We start from the raw sequence: 19,516 nt of genomic DNA, 5'->3' as shown, positions 1-19,516 counted from the left end.
GTGATGGGTATTAAAGAGGGCACGTACTGCATTGAGCACTGGGTGTTATACGCAAACAATGAATCATGGAACACTACATCAAAAACTAATGATGTAATGCATGGTGATTAACATAACATTAAAAAAAAAGTCTTGGAATTCAGGAACATTGTGATCGGAAAAGGACAGGAAATGTGGGGAAGCAGGAGATGGGGCTCACAAGGAGAAGGAGCCCGGTTGTGCAGGGTCTTGCAAGCTGTGCTAACACACCTCACCAGGGTAGTAGACTGAGCCACAGGCTCTGCCAAGGGAGGTCCTACTCTAGATGGTTGCAAAGATGCTCATTACTCAACTGAATTCCTGAGGGTATCAGGTTGCCCCTGAGATAGAACTATCAAACTCTCTTGTACACCATAATAAAGAAAATAGCCTCTACATCTCCATTTTTGCTTTGATTAGAAAAATGTTATTAACCTTTTAAAAACTTAACATTTTGTTTTCTTGGAGTTTGGTTAAGGTCCCACACTTATCTTGAAAATGCTAGTTTCTGCACTTTTTTTTTTTTAATTGAAGGGCTTTAGGGCACATTCAATTAAGTTGTGGTATATGAACTGAAACTTGCAATATATTAAAAATATTCCACTGCACAGTTCACCAATTACCCAATTTCTAATTTGAGTCCCATTGTCATCCCAAATTTGCACTAAAACTCAGAAGTTATACTCAGAAGAAATGATTGGGGGCTTCAGCAATCATAGATATGTCCCCAATGCATTTGGGCTTACTTAAAGACAATCTGTCTAAAATAATTCCAGTCCCAACTTTTACTTAGAGAATCACAAAGTTGGAAAGGGCCTCAGAGCTCTTCTTTCAAACTCTTCTTCTTATAGAGGAGCAAACTGAGGTTTGAAGAGGGTGAGCCATTCAACAAAGATAACTGAGCTAAGGGTAGAAATCATGGGTCCTGAGCATTGGCAGTGGCACCATCTTAGGGTTGGTTGGCTTCCCATGCCTGTTCTGGGTGACATTTACTTTCTAGAGAACCTGTAATAGGCATTCTGGTGTTTTAGGCTGGAGCTTTCACAGCCTCATCTGAGCCTGGTTCTCCTTCCCAGCTTCTTACAAACTACATGATCTATGTTGTTGGATTCATAATTTATTGCCATCAGTGGAAACAGGATCCAGGGCCCTCCCATGCAACATGCTCCCAGATTGCCTCTGGAACAATCTCTCCACAATGTCCAGCCCAGGAGGATGGGTTTGAGGAGAGTCAGGGGGTGAGGTAGGAATGAGGTTGTAGATGTGTATCCATATTTAAGTCACTCTGTGTACTGACAATACCAAAATGTACTTCAAGGCGAAATTGGAATTATCTATTAGCAATTGTTTTTCATTAACCACTGCTGTCCGCCTCTTGTTAGCAAAGCCAAAGCCGAGCTGGTGAACAGCTGCTTCATATCCCCACACAATTGTTAGGGCAAATGTCCATAAATTATTATGCAAACGTGCCGACTGTGACTGAGTTGATATAATGGTTCTCAATTGAATGTACTGAATTCCACATGTCAGGAAGTTTTTCGACATGTGGATCCATACTGCATTCAGAAGGATGCTTTGCAGGAACTACTAGGAAGAACTCATAACATGGAGGACAGTAGTAAGTTTTTCTCTGTTTAATAAATACTATTGCAATTACATCTTTTTAATTAAAATAAAATGTTGAGAAAGAATACAATACTGGTAATCCCGTCACTCAACACTATTTCATTTCTGTCTATTGCTTTTCAGGCTTGAAAATCATGCTTGAAAATTTAAAAACCATCATGAATTTGACCTTTTGCAATTTTGCTTTATAAAATTTAATATGCAATCAGCATTTTTCCCAATTTCTGGCTTCCACTTCTTACTTTAAATAACTCTAATATTTTACCAAGATGATGTACTATAATGTAATAATTTTTCTCTTTTAACTTTGTTGCTATTAAAAATTGCTGCCATTAAATATATGTCTGATTTTTTCCATTTGTATAGAATTGTTTTCTTAGGAAAAATTTTCATGTTTCGACTTGAGATGTTGAACATGCTTATAGCACTTGCTGTCTGTTATCATACTGATTTCCAAAAGGGATATACTGATTTGCATGCCCTCAACACTATGTGTGTGTGCCAGTTTTCCAGGAATCTTAGCATCTTTTATTTATTTATTTTAAAAATTTTGCTAGTTTGACAAATTGTAAAATGCACTCCAGTTGCTGTATAGTATTTATTTTATCAATTGAATGATTGATTGGATGAGCTAGTCTGTCAAGAACTATTTATCACGGGGCGCCTGGGTGGCTCAGTCGTTAAGCGTCTGCCTTCGGCTCAGGTCATGATCCCAGGGTCCTGGGATTGAGCCCCGCGTCGGGCTCCCTGCTTGGCGGGAAGCCTGCTTCTCCCTCTGCCACTCCCCCTGCTTGTGTTCCCTCTCTCGCTGTGTCTCTCTCTTCAAATAAATAAATAAAATCTTAAAAAAGAACTATTTATCAAATGACTGCCTTGCTAGGAGCTGGAGAAGGAAAGCCAGGTGAAGTCCTGTGCCCTAAAGGGACCTCAGCATCTAAGTTAGTGGCACAGCACAGCATTTATAGGAGAGTGTTTTAAAAATAATGGTGCAAATATACACAGAGCACTGTGAAAGAGCATGGGGAGGGCGTATAACTTGAGTCAGAGGTGTAAAAAGGAATTTCAGAAATGAAGTGACAAATGGAGCACATGGGTATTCCAGGAAAAGAACCACAGAGAAATTATGGGCCAAGGCAGAGATAGAAACATGAGAGGGAAGATCAGCTTGGAAGAGCCATGGATCTTTCTGGAAAGATCTACAGAACCAGGCCATCATATGACTGCAGCATGGGCTGAATGGAGTTAAGTGGTGAGAGAAGAGACAGGCATATTAGTTAGCACTATTTTGGTTTCAAGTGTCATAAATGTCAAGTAGAAAAAGCGTAAGCAAGAAGAAGGAGATGGAGAAGAAGGGAGAGAATTACTTGTCATAAAGAACTCTAGTATCTCAGTGAGCTTAAGGACAGCAATATATCCAGGTCTTAGAAACAACTATTAGCAGAAAACTTAGACCCTAACAAGCATTTCTCTCCTCTATCCTCTCTGTTTCTTTCTGGATTTCTCTCTCTCTCTCTCTCTCCCCTTCTCTTCCCTCTTTCTCATCTCTCTTTTTACCAACATGCTTGCTTTTTCAGTTTATTTTGTAGGAAATTTAACTGCCAGTGGCTTTACAGTGTACAGTTTAGACATTTAAACAGACTGACATCCTCTCTTGGTTCTAGTTCGAAAGTTCCCAGGGAAGTCCCCTGACTGTCCCTGCTTGAGTCAGAGACCCACCTCTGAAACAATTTACTGAGTCTATGAAGGCGGGGCATCAGGGTTCTATATGAACATGAAAGTTTGTGTTGAAAATGTGATAGTCCCAAGCAGAAGGGACCATTCCAAGAAAGGGGTAGGTGGGTATTGAGGTCCTGGAAAAATAAAACAACAATTGCCCATTATCACTGAAGAGAAAATCTAGGGTACCATCATTAATGACAATAAATAATATGCCAAGGACTTTCAATTTCCTATAGGCAATACAACTTTATTAATTGGCCAAAGTTTGTATCCCCTACTCTTATATTCCCTACTTTTCTGTTTGTTCTGGAGAATTTGGTTTGCATGGTCCACTCTTGCAGAGCTGGTGGGGAAGAATGAGGGAGTTGAGTACCTCCTAAGTCTTCAGTGTTGGCACAGCAGGATGTAGTTAAAGTATTGCATTGTAATTGGAACATGCCTTGACCTTGATCTTGAAAAAGACACTGTGGGGTCCACATGCCTTAGCTTCTAACCACACAGTCTGATTGAAGATTTACCCAGTCTGGATCAGGGTCATTCCAAGGGGCTGCTGTACCTTCTATTCTCTTGGGATTTCCTCAGCCTCTGTCTTGATCTGGAGCAAAGCTGGCCCTTTCTCTTTCTCTAATCCCACCCTTTTTTAATGCTTTCCAAATTAGTAAACCATAAAATCATTTTGCATTAATTGGTGGTTAAGAAAAATAGGAAGAAGGAAAAACCTAAAGAAATTTTGAACAAGAGTTTGAAATAAGCAGATTTCTTCTCCTTTTTAAAAATTTTAAACATTTTTTCTTAATGTTGGCCCGATCACTCTGGCAGCTGCAGAGGATGGATTGCTGTAGATTGAGGTTAGAGGCTGCGACACCAGGTAGGAAGATTGTTCTATTAATCCAAGTGAGAAATGATGAAAGCCTGAACTAAAACAGTGGTCTTAGAGACAGAGATGGGGAGATAGACATTAGATATTGATAAGACTTGATAATCATTTACGAAGCTTTTTGCAGCAAATAATAGGAAAATAAACAGTACAAACTAGCCCTAACAATAAATAAATTTCTTTGCTAACAACATATTAAGTCCAGAAAGAGTTTAGACTTCAGAGTTGCTTACTGTGATTCCTACTCGATGTCCACTTGATTTTCTGTGCTCACTTCTTTGTGTTGATTTTATTCTCAAGATGGTTATAGCAAATCTAGACCTGTTACCTGTGCATGACGTCATCCATATAGAGAATTATTTCCAGAAGCTTGCCCAGCAAATAGGGACAAACTTTCCCAGAAGCTCCTAATAAACTTTTCCTTGATTCTTATTAGCCTGGATTGGGTCATGTGCCCATTCCTGAATCAATCAATGACAAGGAAAATGGGTTTATGATTAGGCCAATCAGGAACATTCCTGAAGTTGATGGTGGGATTCACTTCCCCAGAAACAAATGGGCTGCGTGTGTGTGTGTGTGTGTGTGTGTGTGTGTTTGTAGGGGGAAGGGAAGTTTGGGTGGGAAGAGGGTAGCTTGAAATCTGAACAAAATCAGAGTTTCCTAGAAATGGGGCAGGGGAATGTATATGTGTAGTAGACAATCAACATTATTCAACATGACTGGTAACAGTTTTGAAGTAGGGAAGTGAAGGGATTGGCCACCACGATTCTGATTTACTTAACTGGGTGATTACATAGATTTATCAGGATAAGAAATGAAAGAGGATAAACATGTTTTGGCAGAAGATCGGTGTTGAAGGGCATGAGGCACATCCATGTAAAGATATGAAGTAGGCGCTGAACATACTGAAGCTAAGGAGAGAGTTTTGATGAGAGATATATATTTGGGAGTTATCAGCATATGAAAGTTATATAGCACACAGGTGCACTGTGAGGTTATTGTTGGACAAGATTACCCAAGGAAGTGTGCAGAGTGAGGAGAGACAAAGATAAGAATTCATCTCTGAAAAAGGCCAAAGAATAAGGTTGGAATTAACTAAATTCATTTGCATATCAAAGAGGTGTTTCTTGAATTTGGATAGCTGGTGCAGGGAACATTTCTACAAAACTAAATGATTTCTAAGCTCCATTTGACAGCTCATTATTTTTAAAGCAACATTCTCCCGCAATGAAATTCACTTACACTAAAGAGTATGGAAAGGATTTTGGAGTTAGCAGCAATGGGATTTGACCTAAAGTAATAAATACTTCATAGATTGTAAAAGTGTTTGGAATCCTTTTATGACACAAATAATCAACTACAGTTAATAGACCAATGGCTTCTCTTGGAATGAAGAAATGTTTGGTGAACTTGTAGTTGGTGGCTTTACTTTTAGCTGTAACAAATTAAGCTTGACAATCTTTTAAGAGGGCCTTAGCAAAAGCTCAAAGAATATTAAGGTCAAATCCAACTGAAAGTATGGCGATCTCATTCTATCAAATCCAAAGTGAAAGCACAAACATGTGTAGAGTGAAAAATCATCTCAGTTTGCTAGATTTCCAGGAGCTATGAGGACTCTAGCCCTCCCCACCACAGTGCTGGGATGAAGAAAACCTCCCTCTCTAGTGTGCATGCCCAGATGCAGGAAGCACAGTCCTTCCTACCAGCTGACCAGCCTGAGAAAAGGGAAGGACCAGCAAAACCCTGACAGAGAGAAAGTGATATAGCAGTCCCAACTTCAGACCTTTCCTATTTAAAGGACATTTCCCAATTAGAAAAGAATCTCATGAACAGTGCTCCTAAGCCAAAGAGAAAAAAAAGTTTTTCAATGCTAGATAGAAGAAACTGAAGGGTTGGTCCTGACAAATACCTTAGGAAATTCAGAAAAAGTTTAAAGGTGAGGCCTTTCTACATCCTTGGGGTAGAGGTGAGGGCAAGAGTCCATGAACTCCGGGCTGTTCTTTCCACCCCTGGAATTTCATGCTCTTGTTGTTGATAGGCACTTCGCTGTAGGGTAGGAGGAAAGGTCTGGGAAGCCCGATGTCACTACAGTGCAGCTGCTCCCTGGCCCTGTGACCTTGCACCCACCACATTTCCTTGGATTGGCTTTCTCCATTTGGAAACTAAGTGGGTGGGATGGCTCTCTGAAGGAGAGTCAGGGCAGGGGTGGAGAGCAAATTACCCATGCTTCACAACCTGGCTTAACTGCCTCTGTGACCATGAGGGCTGTCAGTTAGCCTCCCTGTGCTCCCAGAATAGTGCCTGGTCCAGAGTGAGCATCATGTAACATTGGCTACTTCTAGTCCAGCTCTAATTTTATGTAAATCTGTGATTCTAGACCCAGCATTGAGCATGATTCTTTTAGCCAATGTCAAGATTCCTATGAATTAAAACACTTCTGTAGACATGGACGCATCTTGGGATTATTCCACAGCCAGAAGTTCATGTTACTAAGCTGCTTTTTTATTACCTTTAAATATTTCTAAACCCTTTTAGGGAAGAAAAGTTTTCAAAGTAAGGTAAAGAATTTTAGTCAGGCTTTGTAATGTCTTGTAAAACTGTGCCCTGAAGGATTTCTCTCCTTTGTATTAAGTGTGGCTATAGTAAAATTAATTACCAGAAGAGAGAGATGAGAGTCCAGTAGCTGCTTGATGAGAACTGTCACTGCCCTTGGCTCAGCAACCCCCACATCCCAAAGTGAGGTCCACTCTAATTGCAGGGGAATGAAAGGAAGGCGAAAGGAGTCACCTCTGAGGGAAAGAATGCTTCTTAAACCTTTCCATTGGCAAGAAAAGTGGCATTTTAGGTTCTATCATTCATTCATTCTCATTTATTCATTCCTCCTCCCCCTTTTTTAATAACCTTTTAGTTACTGATGTAATAACCCTTCAGATAAGAGTATGCTTGAGAATTGCTTGTGGTGACTTGTTAAAATGTATATCACCGTCTTTTCCTTCTGATTTAGTAGAGCTAGATTGGCGCCAACCATCTGCTATTTAACTAGTACAGCAGAAGAGCTGGGCTCCACTTGGAAAACACTTCTTAACCATGAGACATGGTGAAGCCAACACAGGACAGACTGCTGGCAACACAAAAAAAGCATTTCATATCTCTCTAAATTGATTTTCTTTAAGCATTTATTCAACATTTAATCGATGGCATTTGTTTGGTGATATATTTATTTGGAAACTTATTCAGTTAATACTTCTATTGATAAATAATTGGGGAAGATTTACCTAATAATTCACTTCTACTGCCTGAAGCTAACTTTGTGCTGTGAAGAAAGCTCAGCAGAGGACAGGATTATAACAAGCATTATTCTGATTTGGAATTTAGATCTGATTTATCTTAGATTTGCACGTTCAACATGCAAGTATTGAATTTTTAATTTTTAATTTACCTTTGAGGGCACTCTGGAATGCAGGGCCAATTAACACCTTACTAGTTATCTAATAAGTCCTTGTGGAAACCTGAGTTAATTGGCATCACAATTCCTATTTATCACAGGGATATGTTAATGTTCCTTTCAGATTGGCGTGAGTGGTGGCCCGTCTCTTCTTCCCATAATCCAATCAGGTGGTACCAGTGGATATGAGTAGGAAAGAGGGTAAGCCTGGGGCTTGGACCAGGTTCTAGATCATGTCAAAGGTCACAGTTGATGACCCAGAATGGCACTGTTATCCAAGTATGTCCAAGGTGTTGGATGTCAGGACCCTCCATAGGGTTCTCAGGAAAAGATGGTGGTGGTAGGTTCAGTGTAATCTATTCATTTGGAAAATAACCTAGGCTGCAATTAGTACTGTAAGGGAGTAGGATTCTCAGAAGGGTTACTTGCAAGAGTCAGGCAGGTGTCTGGGCTCCATCACTTGGCCTGAGTTCAAGGCAGAATCCAGTCCTGGAGTGACCAGCAGGAGCTCACATGTGGATGCTATGTATCCAAGGTTGCAGGACCAGTGGGTATCTAGGAGTTCCGTGTTCAATCTAAAGCCATAAGCACACGTTTTAGGGCAGCTGGCCAAAGGCTACTCACAACCCCTCAAAACTCTTCTGTCTGGATCAGGATTGTCTCAGGATATAGGAAGAATTGTCTTAGACTTCAAACAACTGCTCCTAGTTCCAATGGCTAGGAAAAGAATAACTCAGTATCCCCCAAGAATAGGGTTTTATGAAGTCTTTAACCTGTTTGAAGGATAAATGCTAATCACAGAACGAATAACTTCCAAAGGTCCGGTGTTAAGGGAATGGTATGATCTTCAGGTTTACATAGAGTTACCTCCTCTTTAGAAGCCTGGAAATGTGTATGAAATTGAATGCCACCTCCCACACTTGCAGTGTTTCTCCTCTGTGCCCTTCAGAGCAATTACTCTGGTTCAGGCACTGTGCTAAGTGTAACGTGTCCATGCACACATGCGTATTTCTGACTTACTCTAGGTGATAACCCGAAGACGTAGCACTGGCACTTCATTCTATGGATAAGCAAAATGAGCCTTCGAGAGATTAAGTAATTTACCCAACACAGGTAAGTGGTGTATCTGGGATCTGGACCCTTTCAGTCTGCCTGTAGATACTGCCACTAACCACATTGCTCTGCTGTTGAAGGCTACATTGTGTATAGTGTATACAGTGAAGGCTCTATCATATATGGAGTATGTAGGGAAGACTATATAGTGCAGTTAAAGGAACACAGGGGTGGGAAGAGAAGATAGGGCTCTGAGTGGTACATCTGCCCTTAGTAAACTTTCCTAATTCACTTATTTTCCATTCATTAAAAAAAAACCCAAACTGTACATTGTCTTCTATGTCCCAAGCATTGCTTTTGTGAATAAAACAGGCAAAGATTCCTGTCCTCATGGAGCTTAAATGACAGCACAGAGTATAGATGATAAACAATGAACCTAATAAATACATTACAAATATAATGCAAGCTATTATTACAAATTAAATACAAAAGTAAATCCAATAAAAGCAAACATTGTGTTGTTTGTTAACAACTGGTAAGTCCTATGAGAAAACAGAAAGTACAATGAAGGGACATCAGGAATATCAGGATTTTACATGGCAATTTTAAAGACGGTGATCAGGATAGACTTGGATTCATTAAGAAGGTGATATTTGATTAAAAAAACAACAACAACAACTTGGAGAAAGTGAAGGAGTTTGTGAAGCAGATGTCAGAGGAGAAAAGTCCAGGCAGAGGATCTGGACAGTGTCAAAGCCTTAAAACTAGAGCTCACCTGGGACATTTGAAGAGCAGCAGGTGGCCAGAGTATCTGGAGTGGATATGCAGTCAGAGATGGTGGGCATGGAAGTCCCGAAGGGCCTCTTACACTGTGGTAAAGGATTTGGCCCTCGCTTGGTAGGAAATGGGTAGCCATGGCAGAGTCTTGAGAAGAGGGGTGACATGGCCTGAATTCACTTTTTAAAAGGATTATTCTGACTGTCATGCTGAGAACAGACTATAGAGAGGCAGAGTGTAAGTCAGGAGACCCATTTTGCTGAGGCTATCACAGTATCCAGGTCCAAGTGCATGGTGGCTTGGCCTGAGATGTGAGTGATGGCTCGGGGGAGAGAATTGGTCAGAATCTGGATTTACTGTGAGGGTTGAACCAGCAAGTTTTCTTGATAGATTCGATGTGGGATGTGAGAGGAGAGGAACCAAAGATGACTCCCAGGACATAGGGATAAAGCTCTGGAAGGACGCTGTTCTGTCACCAGAGATAGGAAAGACAATGACATTGGCAGATTTGGGGTCAATATTATGTTCTCACATTGGGGCATGTCAAGTTTGAAATAACTTGGAGAAATCCAGACAAAGTTTATATACCCATTGGACCTATGGCCTGGAGTTCAGGAGACACCTGAGCTGAACATATTAAATCCAGGAGTCATCAGCCTTATAGATGGTGTTATCAGGCAAGCTCCTGCAGGAAACAGTGACACATTCAAAGGTTTTAACCAAAAAGAATTTAATAAAGGAGCTATTTACAGAGATATTGGCAGGATTAAAGGGGCTAACAAGGCGTGGTGGACATCAAGGGAGCAGCAAGGATGGAAAGCCATTACTGTGTTCAGGTCTGATGGAGAAACAGAGAGGGGATGGTGTGCCTGAAACCCCGAGATGGGTAGAACCATGGAAAACTCCATCTCTTACCAGCCAGAGTCAGAAGCCAGTCAGCAAGCGGGCCTGGGAAATGTTGTCTGAAGCGGCCTGACTCTTGGGGCAAAGGAGGGTGGAGAAACGATCTGGGGTTGAGACTACACAAAGAACCAACAGCACAGATCATGTATAAAGCCTGAGGCTAAATAAAATCTTTAAGGGAGTGAGGGGAAATAGTGAGGAGAAGAGGACAAAGGACTGAGCCTGGGGCTTTCCATCATTAAGTGGTTTGGGAGAAGAGGAAGAACTAGCAAAGGACATTACAAAGAAAATAGCCTTGGGGTAGGATGAACAGCAGAAAGTATGTAATCCTGGAAGCCAGACAGGGTGTGATCAGCTGGGTCAAATGCAGCTCATGTGTCACATGAGATGCAGGCTGAGAATGGACCCAGCTGCTTCCCCTTCAATTGAAAATCAGTTCTGATAGCATTAATACTTTAGAGCAAGTAAGCTTCCCATCCAAGGAGTACTGGCTTTCTTCTAAAATTGGATATTCTTGCAAAGACAGAACTCCCTCCCCTTCCCACAATGAATCTCTAATGGACTTTCATGCATGACAACCATTGAAGAAAGAACAGAGGCTTCCAAAAGCTTCTGAAATCTAGCTGTGCAGGCCAAAATCTGTGCCTCTGGGAGACTGCCGTGTCTCCTTACACTGTTCGTTTAGACTACTACTTACTCTTCAAATTCTCAAGAGCTTGGCAGGTCTGCACTGAACTGCCCATTTTCCTGGTTAAAAATTGATCAATTCCAAGTACTTGTCCACTTCATTCCAAGTACTCCTCTCTCTCTAGTTCTTTTCTCTCCTGTTCTCTCTTCCTCTCCCTGTCTCTGTTACACGCACACACACACACACACACACACACACTGCACTCTTGCTTGGAACTTGGAGAGGATTTGGGGAGAATGGAGTGACCTGTCACTGTTGCTAATAGGTCAGATCAATATCACGAAATGTGCCACATCCTTCTTCATTTTCTCATCACACAGCGATCAATAGCCTTGCTTTCCCTGTAAACCTTTCTCAAAGGTTGCACACTTTTCATCTCCCCCTTGTTTCCTGGGCTGGGTCTGTTCTCTCTGAGATATCCAGGACAGAAAGGGAGGAGCTGATCCTGAATGTTCCAAGTTCAAGTGGCTTGTGCTCACTGCTGTGCTGCCTGTCCATAAGCATGTGCACAGATGTGCGGTGTGTCTGAATGAGCATGTGCGTGTGAGTGCAAGTGCATGCATGCATTGCTTGAAAGTCAGAGATCAATAACGTCTACTTTCCTTTACCCTCAGGAAACTTAACCTACCAGAGGAGGAACACAGTGCAGAAGGTTTTATTCTTCTCTAGAAATTAATGTCATATGGAAAAACTCCTTTGCTCTAATGACTTGCTGCAGCAGGCAGTTGGAACAAGCAAATAACATGACCCGGTATCCAATGACGTTGCTCAGCCCCAGTTTATGATGCCAAGTCTGGATCCCAAAGCTACATGATCTAATGAAGGTCTCGTGGAACATGTATCTGACCTTAGGCAGAGTAAGCAAATGTCAGTATGTTGTGGTTTGAGGGGCTAGAGCATTCTGTTTACCCCAAACAGAATGGCACCTCCCTGTGCCCACCAAAGTACCTCAGATTCCCGTATTATAAACTACCTAGGGCTAGGTATTGAAGAAAGCTGCAGAAAAGTAAACACAATGCCTCTGCGTGTGGGGGGGTATAAATCCATTCTTTCCTGATCATGAATTAGCATATCAAATTAGTGTTAGGCACCTAGAATATTCCCAAGGAATGGGGTCAGGAAGGGTGTGGTATGCCAAATAATGGCATCCCAAAGATGGTCACATCTTAATCCCTGGCACTCATGCATATATTGCCACACATGGCAAAAGGCTCTTCACAGCTGTCATCAAGTTAAGGAACTTGAGATGGGGAAGTTGTTCTGGATTATTCAGGTGGGCCAGTGAAATCACACACATCTTAAAAGTGGAGAGAGGAGGTAGAGAACGAGATGCGATCACTGAAGTAAGGTGAGTACTCAACCTGCTACTGCTGGCTTTGAAGATGGCAGGAGGGAGCCATGAACCCAGGCATGGTGGGTGGTCTCTAGAAGCTATAAAAGTCAAGGAAGCAGATTATTCTCCAAAACCTCCAGGAAGGCACTGAGCCCTCCTAACATCTTGATTTCGGCCCGGAAGACTTGTGTTGGATTCCTAAAAAGCTGTAAGATAACACATTTCGGTTGCTTCAAGCAGCTACATTTGTAGTGTTCCACTATGGCAGAAATAGGAAACTGATAGAAAAGGACAATTTTCCAAGAGAAAGTGTTCAGACCATCAGAAGCCTGGGAAAGAAGGTGACGGGGGTCACAGGCAGGCTAGGTTGATGAAGTGAGCCCTGGGAAGACAGGAGGTAGGATTGAGGGACTCGTGGAGAAGAAATACAGGATGAGGCAAATACAAGCCAAGACAAGGACAGCTCTTGCTTGAGCCCTGCGGTGCCATTTATGCAGGAGGTGCGTCTGGGAAAAGTGTGGCTCCAGGCTGTGCCAGTGGAGACAGGGCTCGGGGAGAAACAGGTGAAAAGGCCCGGCTCACAGCTCCTGTCTACACACAGAAAGAGGGAGTGGACTGGCAGGTTGTGCCCTGGAGGCCCTGGCTTCTCTTCTAGATCATCAAAGGGACTTCACGTTCCTGTTCCAGCCGCCTCCATGTTCATTCCAGTCTCACCACCAGAGGTACACAGGAAAGGACCTTCAATCTCAGTAAGACTCTCGGCTGTGCAGGTGATGAGATTCTGTGATGCGTGATGTGAGGCTTGTCAAATACAGCTTCCCAGACAGAAACGAAAGATAGGGAGAATAACTGTTTTCAGAGAGCAACCTATATTTTGCAACCTGGTTGGGAAAGAAAAAAAAAATGTTAGGTTTCAGAAACATACTGCATCTTTTTTTGGGCTGCTAAAGCCAAAATCTGCTGGTGTATAATTTTCAATGACAAAGGACTCCCAACTTGTAGCTTCCACGGAGAAATTTTACCTCCACTTGCTCCTGGATCTTAAGTACCATCTACAGAATGAACACTTGGTGCGAGGTGGTAGATAATGATGAACGAAACTAGCAATGTTGATCTTTCTAGAAATTCTCTTCCCATACACCCAAACCTGCTGAACTGGCATGAAAATTACCTGAAAAGAAGGACACTTGGTGTATTTTATACAGTGACAGAGTTTACCATCCAAGCAAGAGACATCTTTCTTTTCTCATCCTCCTTAAAAATGCCAGAAGCGTGTACCATCTGAATCAGTAATAGTGTGACATGAATTTCTCCAGGTGATCGGTTTCATGGGCTCTTGCCAGGGAGCATCCCTCACCCCTATCTCTGCACTCCTGAGAATATGTGAATTATGGACACTCTTATCACAGTGTAATATTAAGAAGTGTAATGAACAGAAAATACTACACAAAATGCCAAGAGAATAGACTACAAGAAGAATGTGGTAATTCTTAGTTACATTTGGCTATGAAATCCATTTACCTCAGCTGTCTCGACGGAGAATCTAGTCCTTTCCAGGTGGCCATTTGAAGCCCAAAGGTGCACTTGATTCAGTTTTTAGGATCCCACCTCAAGACCCACATGGACTTCATGCTGTCTCATCCCCACTCTGCCACCAGGACAATAGCCCCCTCTTTCCCTGGGACCAGTTGGGTTTCTGACATGCCTTAAATACGACTGCTGGGCAGAAAACCCCCTCAAGCATGCCTTGGGAGGTCCTATGGCTACTATCCTCAAGAATCTGTGGGCCACAGAGAGATCTCCCAAAGCCTAGTTGACACTTTTCCATGGCACTAACAGATGATAAAGCTCATTTCCTAGTATTCCGCCACCATATTGCTTTTCCTGTTTCCACTCCATCTCTGCCCTGCCATCTGTTCTTTGCTTTCCAGAGGGATGCTTTTCACTGACAGCCTCCCTGTAGTGCTTCCTGGGCTCTAACCACTATACTTTGGGTTGACATGTTATTGAATTCAGCTGCTGTCGCTGTCAGTGTGTCCATCCTAGAAGTGCTGGCATGAGGATGGTAATCTGCATTCCCCTTTCTCACGTACCCCATGGTTTGAGAAATTCAGCAGGTTTTGACAAAGGGCTTAAATTTCATAGGTCAGAGTCTTTTACACTGACCCAGTTGGTAGGATATAGTGAGGTAGGAAAAAGGGAGCAGGAAAAGGAGGAAGAGAAAGAAAGGAGGTGGAGGAAGAAGAAGGAGAAGGCAGGGAGAAGAAGAGGAAGAGAAAGAAGAGGGAGGTTTTTTTGTGTTTTTTTTTTTAAGTGTTAACTTCCAAATTTGAAGAGGAAAACCTTGTAAGCAGGATTATAACTAGCAATCAAATATAACTGGAATTGGTCCTTCGGTCCCTCCACAGGCTGATAAAGAGCACACGAAGAATATGCCAGGGATCTGTTCACCCACGAGGCTAAGTTTCTGCCTTACGAATGATCAGCTCCATGAGACACATGGATCACCTTGCCATTTGCCATGGCCACTGGCATCAAAGGAAGACACTGCACAGGTGCCAAGAAGGCAAAGCCATCTACAGCGATCCTACCCGGCAAGGTAGGAACAAGCAAACAACATGACCCGGTATCCAATGACGTTGCTCAGCCCCAGTTTGTGATGCCACTTCCCTGCGAAGTGCTGTCACATGGCTCACCCCACCTCTCTCTGTGCCCTTTTTCTGTTCTCATTGGAGCCCAAGGCTGCAGAAAACCCCAAATATCATAATCAAAGAGGGCTTTCAAGTCTGTAGGGAACTGATGGGTAAATGAGCCACTCCAAAAAAAGCCATAGAAAATAGACATTGATCCGAACTTGGAGGTGAAGTGTGTGAAATTGTTTATAAATTGTCTGGGTAATTGTAGGCACTGAAGTGGGACGTGAGAGCTTCCATCCTCTCTTGTTTTTTGCACAGCCTTAATTAACTTTCAGACAAGAAAGAGCATACCGTTGAAAGCAGAGCAGGGCTGGATTCAAATCTTGCTTTGTAATACTTATGAGTTTGATGTTAGACTAGTCACATTTTTACCAGATCACAATTTTCTTAACTGTAAAATGGAAATAATGTTTCATTGAACTATTGTAGTAAGACTTCAACAAGGTAAGTTGAGCAAAGCACATAGAATAGGGTCTGGCACATACTAGGTTCTCATCCAGTTTTGACTTCCTGGCGTTCCTTGGATCCTGTTAGAACGAGGACCCAGCATCTCCCAATCTTCATCCTGTATCAACTAAACTTGTTATTTTCTCCTGCAAGCCTGCTCTTCCTCCTTAACTCCTGATCCATATGAAAACTCTTGGGCTGGAAATCTTAGATTTACCCCTTTTGCTGGCATGAGATCTTCTTCCTACACTTTCCTACTTTGCTTTCTGTCTCTGGAGATATGCCTGAAAGACTGACACCAACAGGCTCCTATGCATTTTGTTTCCATTTGGGTGTGTCAATAGGGAGCCTGAGCAGGAAGTTGAGGGAGTGGGAGGATAATGACCTTATTATAAGGACCTCATAAGGACCTTAGTGCTCTTTCCCTTGGGCTGGCAGTATCCCTTATCAGAAGATTAATGCTCTATAGGACTTGCCCCCTTGATTTGGGTCACTGTTCTCTTCCCTGTCCCTTTGACCCTCACCCCAATTTCCTGTACAGTCCCTCATGGTTGCCCTGTACCCTGCCAATACTCCTTACAAATAAGGAGACCCTTTGTAAAACAAAACAAAAAACAAAAACAAAGCCTCCTCAAATTATCCTAATTGGAGAAGTCATCTGTTTTCTTCTAGGAATTCTCAGTGACTCAGGGCCAATATCTCTCCTGCTGTCCAATCAAGAATCTAGAAGTCATTTGAACCCAATTTCTCATCCCCCTAATTCCCACCAGTCATCCAGTCCTGTCAGATATACCACACACATATTTCAGGAAGTGGACATTTCCTTTCTATTCCAGTGATTGTCTTATGGGCTGAGATCTTGATTATTGCTAGTTTGGGTTTCCCAGCTTCTTGCCAAATGATTTCCCTGCCTCCTTTTCTACCCCTCTTCTATCCCCCCATTCTGCTCCCATCAGGATGGGATGCAGACACTTTCCCTGGTCCCTAGTTTTTAAAAGACAATGTCCAAAGTGCACAGCAGGGCACAGAAGATATATCACAATATGGCACTTGACCAACTCCCCCATTTTCCTCTTCGATGCCTCCTCTCCTCCTGCTCCCAGCTGCCACCCTTCAGGCCATGTATAAACTCTGCAGTCCAGCCATTTGTTGCCACATCCCTGGCAGATTCCATGGTACAGACTTGCCTTGAGAGAAATGGGAATAGCGAGAGGAAGCAATAATTTAAACGGATGGTGTTCCTCATTCCTGTTGTGCTAGATGAACATTTGTCCTGAGATGCACTGAGAGACTGGAGCTGTAAACCCTCCCAGCCCCCTCCTTCTGTTCTTCACTCCTTTGCCTCTCTTAGTGTGAGTGCCACCACTCAGCCTAAGGTTTGAAGATAAATACATTTTGTTGAACATGACTTTGAAATCCAAGCCAACTCCTTCATCTGCTGCTTAAATGAAGACACACAATCTTGTTTCAATATTGGGAAACAATCTCTGTTAGATTTAGTAAGGAATGGTACATCAGTCTCCTAAGGAGTTTCTAAGAGTACTTTGACTATTGCAAGCCTCCCCTCGCATGCAGACTGGCTACTTGTGGCTTTGGAATGTCCTACACTCCTCCACACCAAAGGGCTTTGTCATGCTGCTCATCTGCTAGGAGCATCCTTCCCACCCTTTTCTTACTAGATAAGACCTACGCTTTGTCCAAGAGTCAGCATAAAGCAGACAGGTGCTCCTTCCCTTCATCTCGAAAAGCCCTTAGTAGATGCTTCTATTCTGATACTCATTGTGCTATAACTGGTTACTGACCTAGCTCCCCACTCAACTGTGAGCCCCTTGAGGATAGAGGCGAGTTCATTTCTATAGCCCTTGTTGCACTTTGTTCTTCCTTGTTACCTACCATTTGGTCTGCTAGGGTTCCAACTATGGATCACACCACCTCCCTAAAGTAATGTTTATAGCAAGGCTACAGAGCTGTGGTCATTTATTGAACACCTCCGTGGCCTGAGAGAAGCACGGAGAGGAACCATCCAACACTGCTCCATCCTATCACAGGAGAGAGCTTTGTCATAATGTCAAACCATGTTAACCTCTCAGAGAAGCTGGAGTGGTCAATAACTCACTCTCTTGTGGGTTTTTTCTTTGAAAGAAGCTCACTCAGTAGCATGGGATAGCTCCCCTCAGCTGCTGAGTTGGAGCTTGATTAGAACTTTGCATTGTTGCTATATAAATCAGAGTCCAGGCATGCTCAAAGGGTTTAATGAAGGGACTGGGCTCTACAGAGGTGTAGCCAGTGTTACTGGACTAATAAGGGACCATGAAATACCCAGAGACTAGCAATAGCATAAGCATTATCACACCTAGGCTGAAGGGGCAAAAGGAGGGAGCTGTTACTGGACCCCAGAAAGTGGGGATCTGTCCCATAGGACATGTGACTATTAATAGGAGAAGAGCCAGAGGACTAATGTCCCAAAGTTTCTTACCCTTTTCTAATTCTGTCAGTACCTCCTAACAGATGAAACCAAATTGGAAACCAAAAGGCAATGCATCACTGGATGAGCAGTCCATGGGCATTGGCTCCATGGGGCCCAGACCTGGGAGAGAAGGTTGGAGAAAGATTTGGAGGCGCAAATAAAGAATAGTGAATGGTCATTTGGAACATTATGAATTGTCCATCATACTCTGCAGAGTGGTCTGAAATCCTTAGGGTCTGTTATGAACTGAACTGTGTCCCTCCAAAATTCATATGTTGAAACCCTAACTCCCAAGGTGATGGTATTTGGAGATACGGCTTTGGGGAGGAAGTTAAGATTAAATGAGATCATACATAAGGGTGGGGCCCTAAACCAATGGGGATCTGTGTCTTTATGAAAGGAGACATGAGCACTCTCTTCCTCTCTCTCCCTCCTCTTTCTCACTCACACTCTCTTCTCCCTTCCCTTCTGCCCTCCCTCCCTCCTCACATGTATACACACACAGAAGAAAAACAGCTATCTATAAGCCAGGAAGGAGGCCTTACCGGAAACTGACCTTGCTGGCACCTTGATTATCAGACTCCCAGCCTCTGAACTTTGAGAAAATTAATTTCTGTTGTTGAAGCCACCTAGCCTATGATGTTTTGTTTTGCAGATGAAGCAGACTAATTGCTATAGCAGATGAAGCAGACTAATATAGAGTCCTTGGAAGGGTATGCCAAATTATGGCAGAAGAACCATTCCTTTTTCCTCCTACACCAATAAGTATGACTTGGCAAAAATTACTCTATGGGGCTTCCTAGGAAACCCAGATTTCCAACATATTGCTTGTGATATTAAATCCACAAATTCACAGATGGGTAAGAAATTTAGATTTATTTATTTCCTGTAACTAATACTAATAGCTACTTTGAGTTCCAACTTTGCCAGATAATGAAAACTTACTTTCAGTTAGGTCAAAAGCCTTTTAATATAGTGGCTTATATAATGCCAAGGTTTAAGGGTGGGCATGTCATGTTTGATATCTTCTTTTATCCATGTGTTTCCCTCCCAGAGCCTCTCATTCCAGCTGCAAAGTGGGCTGTAACCCCATGGGCCATGTGCACATGGGAGGCATTCTTCTGTTTCTACTCTTTCCGTGCTGTGAGAAATTGCAAATCTGTCTCAGACCCACCTCCCCAGATATACCACAAGGCCATTGGTTTCTCCTCCTTCATTTTTCCATTTTGCTGGACTCTCCTTGGAAATGATGGGGACTGCAGAGGGATGTCACTGATCCCCTCTGATCTTAGAGTCTCCAGACTTTTCCAGGGTCTCAGTCACTCAGTCATCTCCTCCCTAAGGCTTAGGTATCTCCAATATTAAATTATCTTGGCTTCCCTTCTGATTCCTTCCCCTCCTTCAACCAAGAGAATCACTTATAGTCTCAGGAATACAGAAAACTTGTTCTTTTTCCTGTATTCTTCT

The 19,516-nt window shown here is 42.6% G+C and overlaps 1 long non-coding RNA gene across 3 annotated transcripts in view; it reads right to left on the bottom strand.

Annotated features, from left to right (window-relative positions):
• Positions 1-19,516, bottom strand: part of LOC145717984 (uncharacterized) — a 51,329-nt gene that overhangs the window by 18,706 nt on the left and 13,107 nt on the right. Inside the window, exons 3-4 of one of the 3 annotated variants that reach the window (XR_014141509.1) lie at positions 15,427-15,526; positions 11,249-13,320 (exon numbers count right to left, since the gene is read on the bottom strand). The exons of 1 other annotated variant lie outside the window; for it this stretch is intronic. This is a non-coding gene — a long non-coding RNA (uncharacterized LOC145717984). Of the gene's footprint in view, positions 1-11,248; positions 13,321-15,426; positions 15,527-19,516 lie in introns of those variants that run through there. One more of the 3 variants, XR_014141507.1, reaches the window with a different exon arrangement.

The sequence above is a fragment of the Leptonychotes weddellii genome, chromosome 2, assembly GCF_054177405.1.
Source record: "Leptonychotes weddellii isolate Sample4059 chromosome 2, ASM5417740v2, whole genome shotgun sequence".
NCBI classification, from domain to species: domain Eukaryota; kingdom Metazoa; phylum Chordata; class Mammalia; order Carnivora; family Phocidae; genus Leptonychotes; species Leptonychotes weddellii.
Note: the sequence above shows the minus strand (reverse complement) of the source record. Positions and strands in the feature narration are given on the sequence as shown.